A 20,474-nucleotide genomic window follows, 5' to 3' on the forward strand; every position below is an offset into this window, starting at 1 on the left:
GAGGAAGATGATGCAAACATGCCACTGTGACCTTCAGGAAAGGGTGGTGGCAGGGGAGCCACGCCAAGATGGCAGATGACCATGTCCGCGTGGGGCAGGTGGGGCGGGAGGGACGGAGAGGGCCTGACCAGCTGCTCAGTCAGGTGGGGAACTGGCCTCACTGGGACAGCATGGGAACTACAGGGGCCCAACCGAACCCCCAGCCCCCCGGCCTTGACTCCCTGGTGAATAATCAAAGTGATGAGATCCAGAGAGTTCTATCAGAAAGCCAGATCACCTCAAGGTCCTGCTTTGAGAGGAATTCTGCTGGGCTTGGCGCCCACACTCCACAACCAACCACTCACCACCAGGAGGCTGCTGCTGATTGAGCACCTATTACAGGTGGGGAGCTGGCCCTTGTCAACTGGTCTCACCCCAATCCTGTGAGGTCTTGTGGTTATCTCCAGTTTCAGAAGAAAAATTAGGCTCGGAAAGGTGAGATAACTTGCCCATGGTCCCCAGCTGGTAGAGCGCAGGACACAGACCTGAAGTTAAGTCTGACCCCCAGACCCAGTGCCAAGGGGGCTCTGGGTTTGAGGAGGCAACTTCGCCGAGTTCTCGAGTATCAGGTGCTTATGACTACTCCCTTTTCAAAACCCCAAATTTTAGTCATTGAGGTTAGAGCTCCGTACTCTGTCCTTAACCTCTTTTAGGGCTCTACGGCCTTAAGTCACACTCATGGAAAAGAAGTTTGTCCAGGCAGAGGGAAGGTATGCCCAAGAACACAGAACATCCATGGATTCATGCTGGCCATCCCTGGTATTAGAAAGGCAAGGCCTCAGCATCTCAGGGCTGGGGAAGCCTAGAGCCTTCACTGAAACACTGGCTAAGTCCCGCTTGGTCACCACAACCTGATGGTGGCTAATAAACACATTTTCTCTGTTGGATGTTTGCCATGTGCTCCTACAGTGCAGTGTGGGGTGCAGGGGAGGAGGCAGCAGAGGTGGTGGTGGGGGGACAGGGGAGGAAGCCAGGGGGCAGGGGAGGAGAGGGGGGGAAGGAGGTGGGGGAGTAAGGGAGGAGGCCAGTTAAGGAGTCAGGGGAGGAGACAGGGGGCAAAGGGGAGGAGGCCGGTGGAGGGGGGGATTCAGGGGAGGTTTGGAGGGGAGGGGAGGAGGCTGGAGGGGAGGACTGGAGAGGAGGCTGGGGGGTGGTCTGAGGGAGGGAGACAGGGAGCAGGGGAGGAGTCAGGGGGAGTCAGAGGAGGAGGTGTGGGGGCAGCAACTTTGGAGTCAGAGGGCCTCAATCCGAACCCTAGTTCGCCATATGCCAGTTCCATAATCTTAGCAAATAGATGAAGTTCACAGAGCCTCAGTTTCCTCCTGTGTAAAATGAGGGAAGTGTCCAGGATTGTCATGAGAACTGAGATCATTAGTGTCCATGAAAATGCCATCTGTGGCACCTGGTGCCTAATATATAGTCAATAAACACTTACCAAAGCATGAAGAGCTAATAGCAGGTGATTTGGAGACATTCCTTTAAAAAACGAAAGCCCTAACTGACCATAGGAAATGATCAATCGAATGATCAATCGAATGAATCATTACAAGAACTAACTGAACACAACCTAATACAAAATAATGCATAAAACAAAAAAGTATAAGCATGAACCCACCATCTTAGCCCACAGGCCACGTATAAGGGAGTGCTAAGGAGGTTTGCTAGAAGGTACGGGTCAAGACTTGTCAGTGTGGGTGTCCCGGGGGAGGTCAGATTGCAACACTTTTCAAGGAAGAAAAATATATGGTTTGAAAGAGAACAGTAAGGAGGTGGGAAAAATCCAAGAAAGATCCTAATTTGTTAACCACTGGGCTGAAATCGGGTGCAAAATCAGAACGTGCATTTTCAGGGATCCTCAGCTGTCCAGAACTAATGACCAGGAGGTCAAGACCCAGCATCGTGCTCATCTTGGATGGCCACTGCCTGGCACGTAGCACTCAAGAGTTTGTTTCAGTAAACAGTTGACTTAATACTGGCCTGGGGACCAGAGCTTCGGAGTCCATGACAAGGGGTGACATCCACATAGCTGTCCTCTCTACTCACCTCCCTCTTCCCCACACATGCCTCAGTGAAGACCAGGCTGGGCCTCAGGGGCAAGGAGTGTCTCTTCTGTAGGTGAGGCAAGCAGGCCAGATGCTTTCAGTGACCTCTGCTGAATGAATGCTACATTCAGTGTCCTCTTGCATAGAAAGGAGTTTCCACCTGTCTCATAGACCTCATGTCGGGCCAAAACAATGAACAAAAAAACAACCCAAAAACCAACAAAAACCCCCACCTTAAATTTTTCCAGCCAAGTTCCTGTGCAAACTGCAGAAGCAAGGGAGAGGTGTGAAGCTGTGCCACTCTCCTGTGGGGTCAGGAAGTGAGCCAGCCTGGCCAGAGAGGCTGACCGAGAGCCCACGAGGCACTGTTGCTGCAATCTGTTCATTGCTTCCCTCAGGAAGCTTCCTGGGTTGACTGCTCACTTCCCTCCTGTCTACCCCTGCACTTCTCTTCCCTAGCCACACCTGACAGCACCTGAGAGGCCCTCCATTTATGTTTTGGGGTCTCCCCTGCACTCAGGGAGGTAAGCCTGCACCCTGCTGCCCCCGGACCCACCAGTGTTTTCAACGCTTGGCACCTGCCATGATGCCATACTCAATCCTCTACTGTTCCCCAAGTCTTGAAACTGTCTAATAATTCTGTTCTCTCTCCCGCCCCCAAAGGTGTTAAGTCCAGAAGCACAGAATCAAGCCGCATTCTTCTATTTACCTGCCCCTGCCCCCGCCGGGTCCCCCAGCCCAACCCCTGGCCTCAATTAGTAGGACCCAAGTACCAATCTCAGACTCTGAGCTGAAGTTCGGTCACACACGACTAATGCAGCCCCTGGCTTAGGGAGGGGGCTTTGGGGGAACCAGAAAAACTCAGCAGCCTGCTCCAAGCCGCAAGCCTGGGTGTCAGCGGAGGCTGAGGGGCGACAGTCCTTTCCAGCAGCAGCTCTGCAGACCTGGGTTCTCAGCCCCCACCTGCCTCCTCCAGACCAGAGAGCAGACAAGCCTCGGCTCAGTCCTCGGTGAGCACATCTTCCATCTTCCCCCTTCCCTTCCTTGCCTGCTCCCTCCCAGTTTCTGTTTCTTCAATATTTTCTCCATAAGGTAAAAGCAACAAGTATGCCTCCTAGAGCTCGCCCTCGCCGGGCAGGACACCAGTGGACTGGGCTGTGTGGTCAAGAGCCCTGCAAGGGACAACATGGGGGGGTGTCCTAGGGCTCCCACACCATCCCCAACCCTTTCTGTTTGGGGACAGATTGAATAATAAGTGATGACTCGGGAAGTGGGGGAAGAAAGGCAGAGGATGCCAACTCTGCTGAGATTTCAGCGGGGAACTTGTCTCCGAGGTGGGAAGGTGGGGCGCAGAGCAGAGCCACACTCAGGAGCGGGCAGCTCCAGCTCCCGGGCAGGGCGGCCCGGCGGGGGAGGAGGGGCCAACACGGAGAGGGAACACGCCCCCACACACATACCACCTCCACCACTATCCTCTTTCAATCCCCAGGAAAAGTTAGGTAAGGAGAAAACACAGAGCCCGGAGGTAGGGAAGGAACGCTGAGGTCCCCCTGGGGGTGTTCAATTGAATACGAGGCCCCCGCAGAACAAAGCGACGATTCAGCATCAGTCTGGCAAAGAGAGGAGACAAAGCATGGGGGGGGGGGGGCGCACACAGAAACGCACAATCACCACGCACTCGGGGACGCGGCTCAGGGGTCAGCTTACTCAGCCCCAAGGGGTCCCGGGGGTGTCCTCGCGGTGGCGGGTGCCGACTGCAGGTGCCGGTCCCACAGGCTGCGGGTGCCGCAGGCGCAGCGCTCCCGGCTCCGACAGATCCTGCCGCCCGCTCCAGAGGCCCATGAGAGTCGGCTCGCCCAGCCCCCTCAGCACCGGCGGGTTCGAGGGTTCGGCCGCTCCCCGAGCCGCCACCGCCGCACGTCTGCAACAGATGGGCACCGGGGCTGGGCGTGTTCCCAGTCCCCAGAGCAGCGCACCAAGCGGACGGCAGACAGCATGAGCTGGCCAGAGACAGCGCCGGCGACAGTCTTGTTGGCGAGAGGTGCTGTGCTGCTCAACACGCAGGCAGAGCGCGGGCAGATCCCCTCAGTGACGGGACTGCAGCCAGCTGTCATTACCACCTGTGCCCGGGGCTGCTGGGGAGGCAAGTCCCACTACACAGGCGAGGGGGGGAGGAAGGGGGAGGCTGGGCCAGGGCTCTTAAAAAGACAGGCGGCAAGGCTAAGGAAGGCAGGAGAGGCTGATGATGCAGCAGCCGGTGGCATCATCGGCCGGAGGTCCTGAGGCCGCCAGGGCCCCTGCGCCGTCCCCATCTACACGGGCCAAGGCCGGCTAGCTTCAGAGGACACAGTGGCTGCGGCCACCCGGACTCCCCAGGGAGCCCTGCCCTGGGAACGGGAATGCATCCTGCTCTCTGGCCACGGCCCTGCCAAACGGCCCTTCGGCCCTGCCCACACAACCTGCCCACACCTGGAAGGCACCATGGGCCCTGCCTGTATCCAGTGCGTCTTGTTTTCTGTAATTCTGAGGCTCTGACGTCTGTGGCCTCTGCGCAGCCCCAGGTGGGACCACCCTCCTGGGGTTAGCCCCTCCCTAGAGAGAGTGAATAGCTCACCTGGGAGCAAGCCTTTCAGATACAAAACAGCCCCTGCAAGCACGCCCGACCTGACCTCCTCCCCCTGCATTAATCACCCGGGGCAGCACCAGACAGCCAGGGGCACCGCTGCACCCAGAGCCTGCTGAAATGATGCCAACCAGCCAATCCCAAACCCACTTGCCCTGCCTCACCAGATCCTTCCAGCACAAACCACAATTGCCTACATTTGCCTACATTTTCCTCGCACACCTTGTGCCTCCTGACCCAGCCTGGGGCTTCTCTGCGTGGTCCCACCTGGTGTGCTGAGCCTCCTATTTCTAGGGGTCTGTGAGGATGGTAAACGCCTTCCTTCCAATCTTGGTGTCTCTATGTCTTCCCATACCTGATTGAAACAGAGCCTGGGTTACCTTCACACACTTCCCTGGGGAGTGTGCAAGCTGGCTGGGAAGAAAACAGATTAGGAGAAAATGAGCAGGAGAGGCACTTGGCTGGCTCACTCGGAGGAGTGGTTAAAAGCATGTGACTCTAGATCTCCACATTGTGAGTTCAAGCCCTACGCTGTGTGTTGGGGGATTACTTAAAAATATATTTTAAAATCTTCTTCATAAAGGGAGAAAATGTGTGTCCTCACTTCAGAAGCCTGCGATGCTCATTATTAAATAAAACTTACTAATGACTTAAGCTTGTTAGCAGTGGAGAAACTGCTTCAAAAGACAGTACTCAGGCAGAGGAGGAGTCTTCCTGGAAGAATCTGTTCTTTGATTCTATGACAGGATTTAGCTGGCAGATCTGTGGTTCAGGAAAGGGTGACAAATGTGAAGGGTAGAGTGGGACAGCCGTGGAGGAGGTATGCAGGATGCTTTGTGGGGAGAAAGGAACGCCGCATGGCGTCCAAGGTCATGAACAAAATGGCAACTGAGAGTTTGGAACTTCGGGAAACTCCTAATAGAGTTGGAAGTCTGTGGTTTTCTTAAGGTTTCTTTCTGCCCAGAGGGTACAGAACGGTCACTGTTCACCCAAAGAACACACCCATTCTGAGGCCCGAGGGATCAGAGGCATGGGTATGGGGCCAGGATCTCTCTGGCTACCAGTTATGCTGAACCTGAACCCTGTTTTCTTGCCTGCAGACTGAGCAACATGTTACCTAAAGGACCTCTGGGCCCTCTCAGACCTACACACAGACATTTTGTGACAACAGCTCAGATACAAACCATTTCTCTGAACCTCAGGTCTTCTTCTTCTGAGAAAATATTCTTAGGGAAAACACTCACTCTGCACATCTCCCAGGGCTGCTGTTGGGATAATGGACGAGCAAGCTTTTGGACAAAAACAAGTAGCAACTTGGGACATACAAGATAATTCTGGAAGCAGAGGGCTGTGCTAGTGTAAACTCACGGCTTAGCAAGAAGCTGGTGCCGTTTAGGGATGAGTGGAACGCCACCACCCTGCAGCCAGCCCCCTGGCTGTGGTACCAAGGGTCGGCCAGAGACCCAGCCAATCACAATATTTTCTCCTGCTGGTTCTGGGACTAGCCTCGCTGGGTTAGCTAGGCTTGTTTTATTTTGTGCTTTATTCCAAAGTATACAAACAAACCCGAGGGAAAAAAAGCTAATTAGTTTTGCTTGGAATGCTGGAGATGCCAGAGAAATGGGCTTTGCCATCCAAAGCGTTCAAAGGCCTGCTGCACTTGGAGACAAGCGCCTGCAAATGACTTATAGTCTGTGAATGACTTTCTGCAATTCTGACTGCCAGTGATTCCATGTGTCAGGTACCTGGCATTATCTGTTAGAGACTGAGGAGCATAAACAACCCCACTCCAGCCTGCAAGCTACCAACCACGAATACAGTTATTGCTTTCACCTGCATCTATTCCCACTCCCCAAACCTCCACTGCACCCTACGTCCCTGCTTCCTCTTCAGGCTTGCAGCTTTTCCACCTACTCCCCGTGGAGGGTGGAGGTCTGCTCTCCTGAAGGAGAGGCCCAGTGGACTGAAGACATTTGTACAGCCTAAGGCTGCTGTTGGTTCCATCTTTGGTCTTGAGAATATTCCTGCCTGTGGGACATCCCCTCTGACTCACCTGCCCTTCACTTATCAATCTTCCTAAACACTGCTTTCCGAGTATTGCCCTTGTACCCTCACCAGACCAAAAATGACCAAGCAAAAACAAAATAAAACAAAAACCAGAACAATGGCTCCATGCTACCTGCAGAACAAAGCCACATTCTGCAGTGAGCCACGGCTGCCCAATCTTCCAACTACTCCAGCTTGCACAAAGCTGTTGCCCAGGGTCCTCATGGGCCCCTCAGCACCCCATGCCTGCACACTACTGACTCTGCCTGGTTTTGCATGCCTGGTTTTGTATCCCACAGTCCTCATGGGTTCCCCCACCACTCTCAATAGGCTTTCCCAACATCTGTAAGTTATTACCCAGCCTCTCTCTCCTGGAATTGATTTCTTGAGTATATTTTTAGTGCTGGGTATTTACAAATGTCTCAACTTACACAACAGGGAAATGGGTAAAATAATACCTTTTTTTTTTTTTTTAATCAACAAGGAAACTGGAGCTCAGAGAGGCTGAGTTGCCAAAGTGACAGACACATCAGTTCCACCACCAGGATTTAATCACAAGTCCATCCCCTCTAGAGCCTGGCTGTGTTCCACACATTTAACAGGTTCACACCCACTCCCTTTTATTTACTTATTTATTTTTGCTTATCTGTATCTTCTGGTCTCTCTGTAGCACAGGCTATTGTTTGTTACTCGTGTAATTAAAAATAAGAGGGTATGCTCACTCTTGAAGTTGGAAGGTTCCCTTTTAGGGGGTCCGTCCTAAAAGGCAAGTGAAGGTTTAGGCACAGAGGTGGGCCGTGCAACAGTGGGGAAGGCTCTGATGCCACCCAACGTGCAGGAACGGGATTATCCCGTGTGCTCTGATGGAGTCATGCACTGGGGGGTAAGGAAATCACAGCAAATCACAGCAGTGACTTCAAAGACTACAAATAACATGGGAAATGTGGCAAGGAAAAACTCCACACTATTCTCTGCCTTACCTCAGCTGTGCAAGTGCCACCGAAGACTAAAAACACACTCACACAGGGAAAGGAGGGTGCCCCTGCCTGCCTGCCATGGGTATCAGACCTGGGTTCGATTTCTGAGCATCCTAGGAATCCGGCACAGACCCTTTGCCAAATCCCATGCCATCTTCATTCGTGAGCCTAAACACCAAATGCTGCATGCCCACCTCATCTCCTGATGAGAGCCACAGCTCTAACAGCAAAGGGACCCACAACCCCACATCCGTACTGGCCACGGTGCCAGGCCTGGGTATCACGCTAATCACAGAATCCTGCAGACCGACAGCAGCTGCTCAGCAAAGCCTTATCGCTCTCCTTTTGTTGGTGGCCAGCACTGCTGGCCCTGCACTCCCGGCAGCGATCCTGCGGCTGCCAGATCTATGCCTAGGGAAGCCAGAGACACTGAAACCAAGGGTTCCCTGGGCCCAGTGCCCGATTCCTGGCTGTACTGGCTGTGCTTGTATTTTGGCCCAGAAGGGGGGGCACAGCCTGGTGTTAGCATGGTGCTGGCTCAGCCGTCCACTGGAAACAGTGTCTGAGATGTCCTGGGTCGCGCAGGGGTGCCAACAGCTATGGTGTTTCCCTCTGGAATCCCATTCCTACAAACAGCCTGAGGCCAGCCTTCCTGACTCTATGAGCCCTCTGCAATACGTTGGGGCGGTCTGATAGCTTCTGAAGTATCCCAGCTGGGAATCAAGATGACAAAGACTACTCAGCATGTCCAACATCCTTATTAAAGTCTATACTGGAAGACTTGCGAATCAGCTCAAGAAATGTTTGAGCTCTTTTCCCTCGGAGGAGTGCGTGGTGTTCAAGGTAAGTAAGTGCTGGCTCAGGCTGGCTCGGTAAGGGATGGCACAGGCTGTAGCACCTCTGCATAAACCCGCCAGAGATCCCCACCCCCCCTACCTCCCACCTCCCCACCCCTACCCCCTACCCCCCACCGCCCAAGGCAGCAGCAAGACTTCCCTTGAGCTACAGGAATAGGTTGTACCTGTGGCCTAACATCATCTGTGGCAGTCTGGCAAACTCTGGCATAAGAGTCCTTTCCTGATGGTATGCCACCTGCTGCGGGGGGGCGGGATACCCAGCCTCATTCACCTCCAGTGCTGGAGGCGCCACACTTTACAAAGTACCCGGACGTCTGCCAGCTGAGCTTCCGGGGTCCCTCCCGGGAGGATCCCTCTAGCCACACAGAACCAGCAGCTCTGGAACTATGCACATTTGCACACAACCCTCAAGCTCCCCTGCCCTGGTTCCAACAGAGGGGAGCTAAAACCAAACCCAACCCTGCCAAGGGTAACTAACTCTCCATCTTTCACAACCAAGTTCTGGACTCTCGAAGGTCTTCAGAGACTCAGACTACCTGATGGGGCTGCAGGTGTGGACACTCATCTCAGGCCTCCATCTCCCCGCAGCCTCCAGCGCAGGGCAGGTCCTGAGCCTCCCACCTGCAGAAGTGTTGTGTGTGTGTGTGCAGACTATGCATGTGTGCATGTGTGTGTAGGAGCCCACTGCCTCCCCTGTTGTAGAGCTGCAGCTCTCAGCTCCGCTGACTAGTACACCAGCTCTAAATCCCAGGCAGCCCACCAGGAAGTGACCTGTGCCAGGCCAGGAGCTGGGTGCGGAGGGGGCCAGGATCCCGACTCCCGCTAACTGATAGGGAAGGGCTGAGCCCTGCCTGCCAGAAAGCTCGCTGGGCTTGTTCACGTGGCCCCATGGTGACCTCTCCAGACTCGGTCTGAACAAGTCTTAGGTGTGGAAGGTACAGGGAACAGATGGTAGAAGGGGAAGGACTTGCCATCTGTGCTGGCAGCCAAAACGGTGATGCACACTGAGGGCGTAGGGGTGGATTGGGGGTAAATAGGACACAGGCACACACGCACACACTCACATACGCATGCACACACGGGTATCTGCCTGCCGAAGCCCACGTGGACCTCTTCTCTGCCAGGCTCCTCTCTGAGCCCACCCCAGCCCCAGGGGCTGCAAAGCCTCTCCTGTATCCCCTGCCCTAGCTCCTCCAGCGCCCATCATGTTAACTCCCAGGCCCACCCTATAGCTCTGAGGAGCACACACTGTCTTCACCACTGCACGGTCTCGGTCTCATCCAGGCCCATTGACTGGCCAAGGAGAATGCTCCTCAGATCCCAGGAGTGGGTGTCTACCGTCTGGGACTCGAGTGTCCTTGCCTTGCAAAGAAATCGCATGGCCCTTGGAAAGGCCCTCCTTTCCCTCTTTCATTTTCTTGCAGTCAAGAACAGGATGGGTTTGGGCCCCAATACAGGCCCCTCAGTCTGTCAGAGCCCCTGCAGCCCCCCACCCCCCCACCGGGTCTTGCTCTACCTCTTGGTGGTCCATCTCCTAACAAGGAACACTCCTGGGGCACCCAACTACAGAACACGAGAGAAACAGAGGGGCCTCCAACCCCGGGAACTTGAGTCCTGGCTGGGAGGAGAATCACGGACACGAGGAACCACCAGGCTGAGGGCTGATGTCGTGCCTCACGTGGTACAGACAGCAGCCTCCACAGAAGTTTCCAGGAGAGGCTGCACTGGAAGAAGTCGTAAAAAAGACTTCCGTGAAAAAGAGCTTCATGAAAAGAGTAAGGCTGAGGGTTTGAGAGGTAAGCAACAACAGGCTAAGAAAAACAGGCGTGGGACAGTCCCTGGATTTGTGAGCCTCCCTGGGACGTGCTCCCTCTTCGGTCCCTGGACATTCTGCCAATGGAAGGCTCACAACAACCAGGTCTCCCCTTCAAGCCCAGAGCCAGGTTCGGTGCACCCACAGCTGAATGCTGGCTGAGGGGCTGAGCTTGGCTGTATCAGGCAGGTGCTCCAGTTCTGAACGTCTGTGACCTAAAAGTGCCTCAAAGGCACCACTGAACAGAAGGCTCTGGGCCCAGGTGGCGAAAGCCAGGCTGCTGCCTAACATGCACCAGTCTTCCCAATTTAATTGAAACCAACACAAATCACACTGGGGCATAAAGCAATTTTTTCCTCCAGATTGCCCTTTCTAACCATGGCCCCAAGCATGTCCTCTCTGAGGCTGGACTCATCTTCCTGAGCACTCTGACGGGGAAGAGTCTTCACTCATCCTTTTAAACTGACACTACTGTTCTGCGGGTTTGAATTCCAGTCCTGCCGTCTGCTAGCACTGTGACCTTGGACAAGCACCGAACCTCTCTGTACCTCCATTTCCTCTTCTGTAAAATGAGATTAATAACAACCACACGTACCCCACCGGGTTGCCGTATGTGATGTATATATGGAAAGACACACGCACATGTGCATGCATATACACACCTGTATTCTAAATACAGACAGACCCAGCCTGGTATGTAGCGTGGGCTGTGTGGGTGCTGGTCTGAGTTTTAAGGGAGTAAACAGGACCTGGGAACTGATGGAAACCAACAGCCTGGGAGGCAGTACAGCCCATTGTAACGACATGCGATGCAGGTGTGAAAGGAGCATCTCACACCTGGCATCTCACACAACAATGAGATAGAGCCTCAAAGACTGCACCTCAGGACAAAGTAGGAAGGGGCAAAAGGTAATCAAAAGAAAGCTCTGGAAACACACACTTGCAACCACCTCTGGGACAGGTCTGGGGTTGGAGCAGAACTGGGGACATCCCACGGAAGTCTCTAGCAACAGAAGCGGCAGAAGGGCCAGGAGAGGGCTTGGATACTGCCGCCGCCGCCAGCCTTGAATAGACCCACTGACCAGGGTTCAGCCTTACCTGGTACAAGCCCTACTGGAGCCAAACAGGAACCAGCGACAGGCCCTGCCCTGGAGAAGCTTTTGAGTCCCACTGCGGGAACAAGACTGGAGCTCTAGAACATGCTCCTGTGATGAGCTCGACAGATAGGTGTCCAGTGTGCTCAGGGAGGACGCATCACTTTGGGTTGAAGGCTCTGAGCTGAGGACCAGGGGGTGGGCCGGTGGGATGGGACCAGCTGCCCCAGTTAGTGCTGGGGTGCCCTAGGACAGGGAGAGCCACCACACCGCAGAGTCAGCTTCCTTTTTTCTCACAAATGGCTGTTGGGTGCGGGAAGAACAGTGAACCCACAACAGAAAAATTTCAGCCCTGATTTAAAAAAAAACAAAACAAACCTTCTGCATCTATCAGCCGTGGGGAAGCTGAGCCTCTGCCAAGCACAGGGCCCCACTGTGGACCTCTAAGTGTCCTTAGGACACCTCAGGGGAAACTGGTTTTCAGCTCCTGCCACCCCCTTCCCCTCCCTCGCCCAGAGCAAGAGGAATGCACCTCAGCTGCAGAACCTGCTCCCTGACCTCGTGTCACTTACAAGCAGGAGCCCAAGGCCTGAGCCGGGCACGCAGGTGGGGGTGCAGGTAGCCACCTACGTGGCCAGGTGTGGCCCCAGCACAGCACCTGCCTGCAGACATCCCCATGAAAGATGGAAGAACAGGAAGGCCCCCATCTCCAGGTTCGTTGCTAAAGGGATTCCATCTCAATGAACTCTTCTGAAAATCAAACGAACACAAAACCTTAAGCTAGAACTTTTCAAAGATATTAACAGGCATTATACCTCTCTCTCAGAATGCATTATACCCTTCCTTACTCTCCTGGGTCGAATCGTGTCCTCTCCACCAAAAGTGAGGTCAGAGCCCTAACGCCCAGCACCTCTGAACGTGACCTTATTTGCAAAGAGGGTCTTTACAGAGCCAATCAAGTTACACTGAAGGCACCAGGGTGGCCCTGCTCCAACATGACTGATGTCCTTACAAATGCAGAAATGTGTGGGGGTGCCTGGGTAGCCCAGCCAGTTAAGCGTCTGCCTTCTGCTCAGGTCATGATCTCAGGGTCCTGGGATCGAGTCCCTGCATCAGGCTCCCTGCTCCTTGGGGAGCCTGCTTCTCTCCCTCTACCACTCTCCCTGCTTGTGTACTCTCGCTCTATATCAAATAAATAAAAACTTAAAAAACAAAAATAGGCAGAAATTTGGACACAGACATATAATATAGACAGGGAGGAGCCACGGGGAAGACTGATGACTAGGACCTGAGGAGACAAGCCTGGGACAGATCCCCCCAAGGGCTGTCAGAGGGAGCACAGCCCTGCCTGCCCACACCTGCATTTCAGACTTTTCACGCCAGACCTGGGACATGATCAATCTCTGTGGCTCCAAGCCCCCCTGGTTTGTGGTGCTCTGTTAAATGCACCCCTGGAAACCAAGACGCTTGCTTTTTTTCCCCTTCGTTTCTCAACAGCTTTATTAAGACAGAATTCACAAGCAGTAAGTTCATCCATTTCGAGTGCCTGATAAAATGGCTTTTGGTATATTCACAGGGCTGTGCAGCTATCGCCACAACCAATTTTAGGACATTTTCGTCACCCCAGAAAGAAGCCCCATGCCTGTTACTTCCATTTCCCTGTCTACTCCCCAGCCCTCAGCAACCACTGAGCTACTTTCTGTGTGTGTGTCCAATGTTTCCTACAAATGGAATCATTCATCACGCGGTCTTTTTGAATGGCTTCTTACTTTCTTAACGGAATAAGCCCAGGTATTTGAACATGAGTCTGTCCGTACCTTACGGGGGAAACCCGCTGGCTGGGGGATCAGAGTTTGAATCTGCTCCCTACTCTCTTGCTCCGTGACCATAAGTAGGTTTCTTCCCCTGTGGGGCCCAGAGTCCCCACCCCAATCCCCGTCTGTGGGGGCTGCAGCTTCATGGGGGGTAAAGGGGTACAGTGACAATGCTCATATGGGCCTGCCAGCCCTGGTCTTATTCATTGTTAGCCCCCTTCTCTTGCCTTGAAGCCTCATTGCCACTTTATTGAAGGAAGTTGTCATTTACTGCAGAGATGGCCCTGGGGGTACTGGGCAGGTAGGGCTTGGTGGGCCCTCCCATGGAATTTCCCAAATCTCTAAGCCTTCCTAGTAGCCAATAAAAAAAATTAAAAAATAAAAAAAATAATTATGTCGGGTAGCCCAGTGCCAGGTTCTGCACACAAATTACTGTTCTGATTCGACTCTTCCAGCCCCTTCCTCACTATCAGCTTCTAAAGACATTCTCGTTTTCAGACTTCTCATCCCCTGCCTGGTCTCAGAAGGAGCCACGGTGCGTAGTCAGGGAACCTGACCACCGTCCACAGGTCTGTGGCCAGCTCATCACCTGCATGCTAGTTGGTGTGTGGTGGGCTGGTCACCAGCTCTGTGATGGGGAACCTTCACCGTCTCCCCACAGCCCCGCCGGCCCTGCTGACAAGGCAGAGAAGACCAACTCCCAGGTCGGTGGTGGTGGTGGGGGGAGCTCCTAGCACCATCACTGGGTTTAGTGACTAAGACAGGAGCCGTGGTGACAGGTGGGAGAGACGGGGCAGGTCGGCTGCAGGAAAGCTCTGTAACAATGACCTGCCTTGGTTTGTGAGCACTCACCATGTACGGGCACAGCAGTGGGCACAGGGCCCTCTGCCACATACAGTCTGACCAGAGAGTAGAACCAGAGGAGATGGGAGTCTGGGGCCGTCAGACTCTCAGTGGCCTCATCTGCCCCAGAAGCTTCACAACTCAGAAACTGTCAGAGACTGGGGAGGGAGGAGGCAACAAATGACACCTAAGTCTGCTGCTGCTCAAGCTTCCTCAGCCTGATCCTGGGGTCCTCCACCAGGGCAGGGCCCAGAAGCAGGCCCAGAGCCACTCCAGTGAGTGGGAGCTGGAAGGGAGGTCCAGTCAGCTCCTGGTGAAATCCTTTGTCTGATGTTCGGAACCTGGAGGGACCATCAGAAGACCCAGGGGCACCGTTTCATCAAAACACAGATGCCCAGAGTTGTCTGCAGAGCTACTGTCTCAGAACTTCCGTGGCTGAGAACAGGACTTCAGGGCACCAAAATACACCCTATTTAAGAACCTATGGGGGCACCTGGGTGGCTCTGTGGTTGAGCATCTGCCTTTGGCTCAGGTTGTGATCCCACGGTTCTGGGATCGAGTTCCACATCAGGCTCCCCTCAGGGAGCCTGCTTCTCCTTCTGCCTATGTCTCTGCTTCTCTCTGTGTCTCATGAATAAATAAAATCTTTTAAAAATCCTTAAAAGAAAAAAAAATAACCAGCACCTCGTGGTAGAGGCAAGTAAATATGCATGATGGTTCATGGCATCATTTGTCCTCAAAATCAAAGGTGCCTTTGAGAAGGGAGCTACGAAGCCAGGAATGGGTGCTTTCCCTTTAAGAAGGAATCAGGTTTTGAATCAAGTAGACCAAGAAGCAATCACTTGGACTTTGGATGCTCAAGGACAGTGCAGTTAGTTGCCCTCAGTCCAGAATGTTTCTAATATTCCCTGACTTAGAAGGCTTCTCAGCTGGAAGCTTCGTAATGGGCTCAGGTCAAAGGCCCCAGCGAGGGCTATACTTGCTCAGTGTCCTTCTGCCTGTCTCCTGCTATCCCCTCCCTCCCTACAGGCATCCCTCTTGCACACCCCAGCCCTAATGTCAGACCTGGTCATGGGCCACCTCCCAAGGGAAGGTTTGGAAGCTGTCCTGTGTTCCAAAACCGTCTCTTAACCCTCTGCAGCAAGGACTGGGTCCCGGGAACAAACAGGCCACAGCTGCCCATGATGGACACGTAGACTGGGAGAGGAATAAGTCTCGGTCATGTCTCCCCACTGAGATTTAGGGTCATGTGTTACCCCAGCATCGCTCACTGATGCTCACGTCACTGCCTCCTCTCTTGCTCCCTACATAGCTCAGTGTGACCTGCTGTGGTTGCAAATGTTGTTTCTTTGGCTTATTCTGGCTTATTCCCCCCGTTACACTATTTGAATCAAGTCTGGATTGAAGGGGCCTCTCTGAGAGGCAGCTCTGAACCCAAATACAACACGATTTAACAAATCCACTTTATGTTACTCCCAAATTTTTAATACTTTGTATGTTTTGTGTCCTTTATGATATCTTGAGATAATGTGATGACAATCTTTCTGTAAATACTCATAACCCTTAATGTAGAGCCAGACACCAAACACTGCTTTCTCTTGACTGGGTTAATCCAACAAACACGTACTAGACCCTCATGGTGTACCAGGCACGCAGGTGACAAGGGCACACAGATGATAGGCAAAGTCTCAGTCCCATAAGCAAGTCCTGATTTGGGGTTAAGAATACATTCAAGACAGGTGTTCTTGCCTACAAGCCCAAAGCCTGTGTTCTCAGCCGTGTCTCTCTCTCGGGGGCTCTCCTCAGGCCCACCCTTTAACCAGGGATTAGGACAAACGGGTGAGGTCAGGGTATACCCAGAATACAGACCCTGGAGCTTCAAATCCATGCCACTGCCTGCCAGGCCAAACTTCCTGCCCCCACCCCAGGACTCCTTCACTTCCCCTTCCTGCCCACAATTGCCTCCAAACAAAAATTAGTAACTAAGCAACTGCTATATCCTCCGCCAGTAGTTACAGTGACCGGAACGTCTTGGTTTGCCCAGGACTCATCAGATTTTAAAACAGAAAGTCCTACATTCTAAGAAATCCTTATAGTCCCTGGTGAACCCGGGCAGCCGGTCTGCCCAAGGGACAGAGGCTGCCTCCTATGCCCCACCTCAGACCTCCCCACCCCGGAGGCCACGTGTACCTCTGTGCATCTGTCCACACCACTGGCCGGACCTCCCACACCCCTGCCCGCTTCCTCTCTGCCTCTCCTGACTTCAAGCCCTTTGGTGAAGGAGGAAACACCCTCCCACTTTTCCCTTCCTCTCTGTTTCATTTATTTAGTAAAAATTAGCCCTAATCATTGAATAAGAAGAGAGCCAGGGATCTGTGTTCCTCAGGAAAAAGTAATTACTATAAGTGAAAACAAAAGTTTTAAAGTGAAATTAAACCTAAATAAGAGGGTCCCCACGTCCCCGGGTATATGGAGGATGTCTAGAAGGATTCAGAATTCCTGTCACATTCTCCATTTAGCTCTTTTTCCTCCTCTGAACAAACCCACTTTTCATAAAATGTAGCTTTAGAGATAAACAAAACACACCACTGCAATTCGATTCTGCCTCTTGCTTTTTTAATGACTACATCCACTCCCCCCATTCACCAAGCAGTGTGTTCCCAGCCCTGTAGAGCCAATTTACAGCAGCCACTGTAGCCACAAAAGGCCATGTATATAGGGGTATCTGGGTGGCTCAGTGGTTAAACACCTGCCTTTGCCTCAGGGTGTGATCCCAGGGTCCTGGGATCGAGTCCCGCATCGGGCTCCCCGCCGGGAGCCTGCTTCTCCCTCTGCCTCTGTGTGTCTCTCATGAATAAATAATAAAATCTTAAGAAAAGAAAAAGAAAGGCCATGTTTAAGCCAAAGGCCACTCAACTGCCCATGAGCCAACAGAAATGAGGATCAGAGACAGCTTAGGATGGGGAGCCAGAACCAGAAAAACAGAGAAAGTGGGGAGTGAGGTGGGGAACACAGCAAAGTCAAGTCAGACGTTTGGCTCTAAACTGCCCGCGTCCCACTGGCTCTCAACCTCAGACACAAATCATCTGGGGAATTTAAAACAACAACAACACAAAGCCCGGTACCTGGTCACAGTTTCTAATTAAATTCTCCTGGGGAACAGCTGGGCACTTGGGCGTTTTAAATGCCCCTCAGGTGAGCCTGACATGCAGCCACGTTTGAGAAGCACGGCAGTAAAACCAAGAAAAATAAAACACGACGGGTTATAGTTGCTCATTTTACGCAAGAAGTGAATAGACCAGTTCCTGGGGAGAAGCATGGCTTTTCCTAATACACATTCCCGTAGACATTTCTTGAGCTGGTTTTGGGTAAAACCTGAATTACCATAGCGTTTTCTGGCATGGCTTCCAACACCAGACCCTGGACACCCCTGAGGTGTCCCCAGGGGTCACGGGGCACTCATCCTGGTGCTGCTTCTCCCCGATGCTACTTGGAGCCTGTGCCACGTGCCAGCCCCGTAGCAGATGCAATGAACCCTTCCTGACACCACCGTAGCTCCCCTGCTCATCCAGCCCAGAAAAATGCTGAAGCAGTGACCCAGGGCAACACGAGCCTGGGTTTCAAGTTCCACTTAGAACGGAGGGTGAATCTATGGGCACCACCACCTATTCACTCAACAAGTAGTAACAGGCCCCTGCTGCCCAGGAGGAGCTCCAGCCCTGATCCTTGGAATGAATGCAATTCCTTATCCATGGGTCTCCATGCTTTTGTGAGGAACACCTGCATCTCCTTCCCATGGAGCCTTGAGACAGATCCCCAGGGTCAGAGTGGCTGTCTAGGGGTCCAGAGAAGAGGACAGTATCAGGATGGACAGCAAATCCCAGCCGAACGGCGGGGGGAGGGGGGCTGTCCTTGAGAGCAGGGCTGATATCCAACTCATGTGGCCTAGTACAGGTCCTGATGGACAACAGTACATGCTCGACAAATATTTGTGGAAAGAGAGAATGAATAGTGCCTGAAAAAAACACAAATGATAGTGATAGAAAGAGGACAGTGATAGAAAGTCTGGTAAAGCAAAGGCAAGAGGGAAAAAGGGATTTTCTGCAGATTTAGGAAACATACAAACTGATGGGAAGCATATAAGCTTGTCTCATCTCTTCCTCATCTCTTTTAGGGCCTTCAGGCTCACAAGATGTCGGCATGCCACTGACCATACATGTGCTCACTGGGGGTGCCCTGTACACTCCCAACACGTTGTGCGCTCTCTTGGACACGACAGCAAAAGCCACAGGCAACAGAAACAGATAAATTTGGCTTCTGAAGAGTGAAAGGACAACCTTCAGGATGGAAGAAAACATTTTCAAATCATGTATCTGATAAGGGATTTGCATCTAGAATATATAAAGAATTCTCCATCTCAATAGTGAAAAGACAACCCAGATATGTGCAGACATCTCTCCAAAGGACAATGTACAAATGGCCAAAAAGCCCAGGAAAAGATGCTAGACAACGCAGGGAAACGCAGCTCAAAACCACAAGGCAGCGCACATTGCTCCCACTGGGACAGCCACAATGAAGATACACACAGGAACACATGCTGGTGAGGACGTGCCCAAGTTGGGAGCCATGTGGACCACTGTCCAGCAGCTCCTCAAAAGTTAAACACAGAGTGACTCCACTGGCCAGTGGTAATTCTGTTCCTGGGTATAAACCCAAGAGACATGAAAACACATATCTACACAGACACTTGTACGAATGTCTACACTATTCATAGATCATTAGCACCTTCAAGGAAACTATTAACACTAGCACTATTACAAATAGTAATAGTGTAGACACTCGTACAATACATTACAAATAATGTAGGCTACATTATTCCTAATAGGTGAAGGTAGAAGCTACCCAGGTGTCCTCTAACCGATGAACAGACAGACGAAGTAAGGTGTGTTCACACCATGGAATATTGTGAAGCCGTAAAAAGGAATGAATTACTGATGGATCTACCACATGGGTAAACTTTGTATACATTATGGTTAAGTGAATGAAGCCAGGAGCCATATATCATACGGGTTCTATTTATAGGAATGTCTAGAACAGGGAAATCTGTAACAGAGAGCCATGTCGTGGTTGCTTGGTCGGGGAGGGGGACAGGGAGGGTGTGAAAATATCCTCGGGTTGACTGCGGTGATGGTGGCACAGATCTGCGAATATCCTAAGAACCACTGAATCGTACCCTTTACACGGGGAGATTGTGGATCTGTCAATTATATTCAATAAAGCTGTTTTAAAAAAAATAGAAAGTGTGTGAAAACCAGCAAAACAACAGCATAGCCACAACACTGAGACCCATTTGTCACCCATCGGACCGGTGAAAACAATGAAGTAGGACTATGCATTGTGTCAGTCCTAGTCATGCAGAAAGCAAGGAAGAAACAGGAAACCAAAACAAGCCTGAATGAGGAAGGGGTCTGGATGGTGTCTGGGAAGATGGGCTGTGATTATGGGAAAGGCACTGAGAAGATCTGTCTTTCCCTAAGGTCAGGGACTGGGTCTTCTCCTTACGTTACCATGTGGATTCTTTCAGGAGAGGTTTCCAGCAGAGAGAGCTGCATGTGCAAAGACCTGGAGGCAAGAGGAGGCAAGAGGAGGCAAGAGGAGGCAGGAGGAGGCAGGAGGAGGCAGGAGGAGGCAGGAGGAGGCAGGAGGAGGCAGGTCTGCCCACAGCAGAGCCGTGGCCCATGTGGCTGAGGTCACCAGTGGGGTCAGAAAGGTGGTGAAGCCGTATTCATCTGACTTCAGGTCACTGGAAAGATGAGGACTTGCACTCTGAACATGACAGGGGCCACTGAAGGTTCTATCAGGGAAGACAGTTGGGGGCGAAGATGGAAATGGCCTTCACTTCAGATTGGAACTGACCTAGGGGTGACGGGGAGGGAGAGGAGAAGTGGGCAGGAAGCCGTAATCATGGAAGAAAAAGGGGAGAAAACCAACGAGGTTCTGGGACAGGTGCCCCCACAAGGTGACATCCCTACATCTTCTGCTCCCCGTCGCCGTCCCAAAGCTTAGCGTGGGTCATGAGAGAAGCAGAAAATGGTTAATAATCATACAGAAATAGTCCATACAGAATTAAGGCATATAGAAATAGTTAAAAATAAATATTTTTTTAAAGATTAGAAGCTGTCCAGAGGAAAAAAAAAAAAAAAAAAAGAAGCTGTCTAGAGAAAGGAGGCAATCACAGGGTCAAGAGGGGAAGAGAAAACTTTAGAAGGTTTTAGGCTCAGTGCCACTCTGCCCACCTTGCTGGCAATGAGCTTTTAAGTGTAAAT

General features: G+C 52.3%; 1 protein-coding gene across 4 annotated transcripts in view; it reads right to left on the bottom strand.

The window, feature by feature from the left end:
* PRKAG2 (protein kinase AMP-activated non-catalytic subunit gamma 2) overlaps positions 1-20,474 on the bottom strand; it is a 264,514-nt gene that overhangs the window by 214,047 nt on the left and 29,993 nt on the right. Inside the window, exon 1 of one of the 4 annotated variants that reach the window (XM_035699690.2) lies at positions 3,789-4,207. The exons of the other annotated variants lie outside the window; for them this stretch is intronic. The gene's annotated coding sequence lies outside the window, so the exon portion shown is untranslated. Of the gene's footprint in view, positions 1-3,788; positions 4,208-20,474 lie in introns of those variants that run through there. 4 annotated transcript variants of the gene reach the window in all.

The sequence above is a fragment of the Canis lupus genome, chromosome 16 (genome assembly GCF_003254725.2).
Source record: "Canis lupus dingo isolate Sandy chromosome 16, ASM325472v2, whole genome shotgun sequence".
NCBI classification, from domain to species: domain Eukaryota; kingdom Metazoa; phylum Chordata; class Mammalia; order Carnivora; family Canidae; genus Canis; species Canis lupus.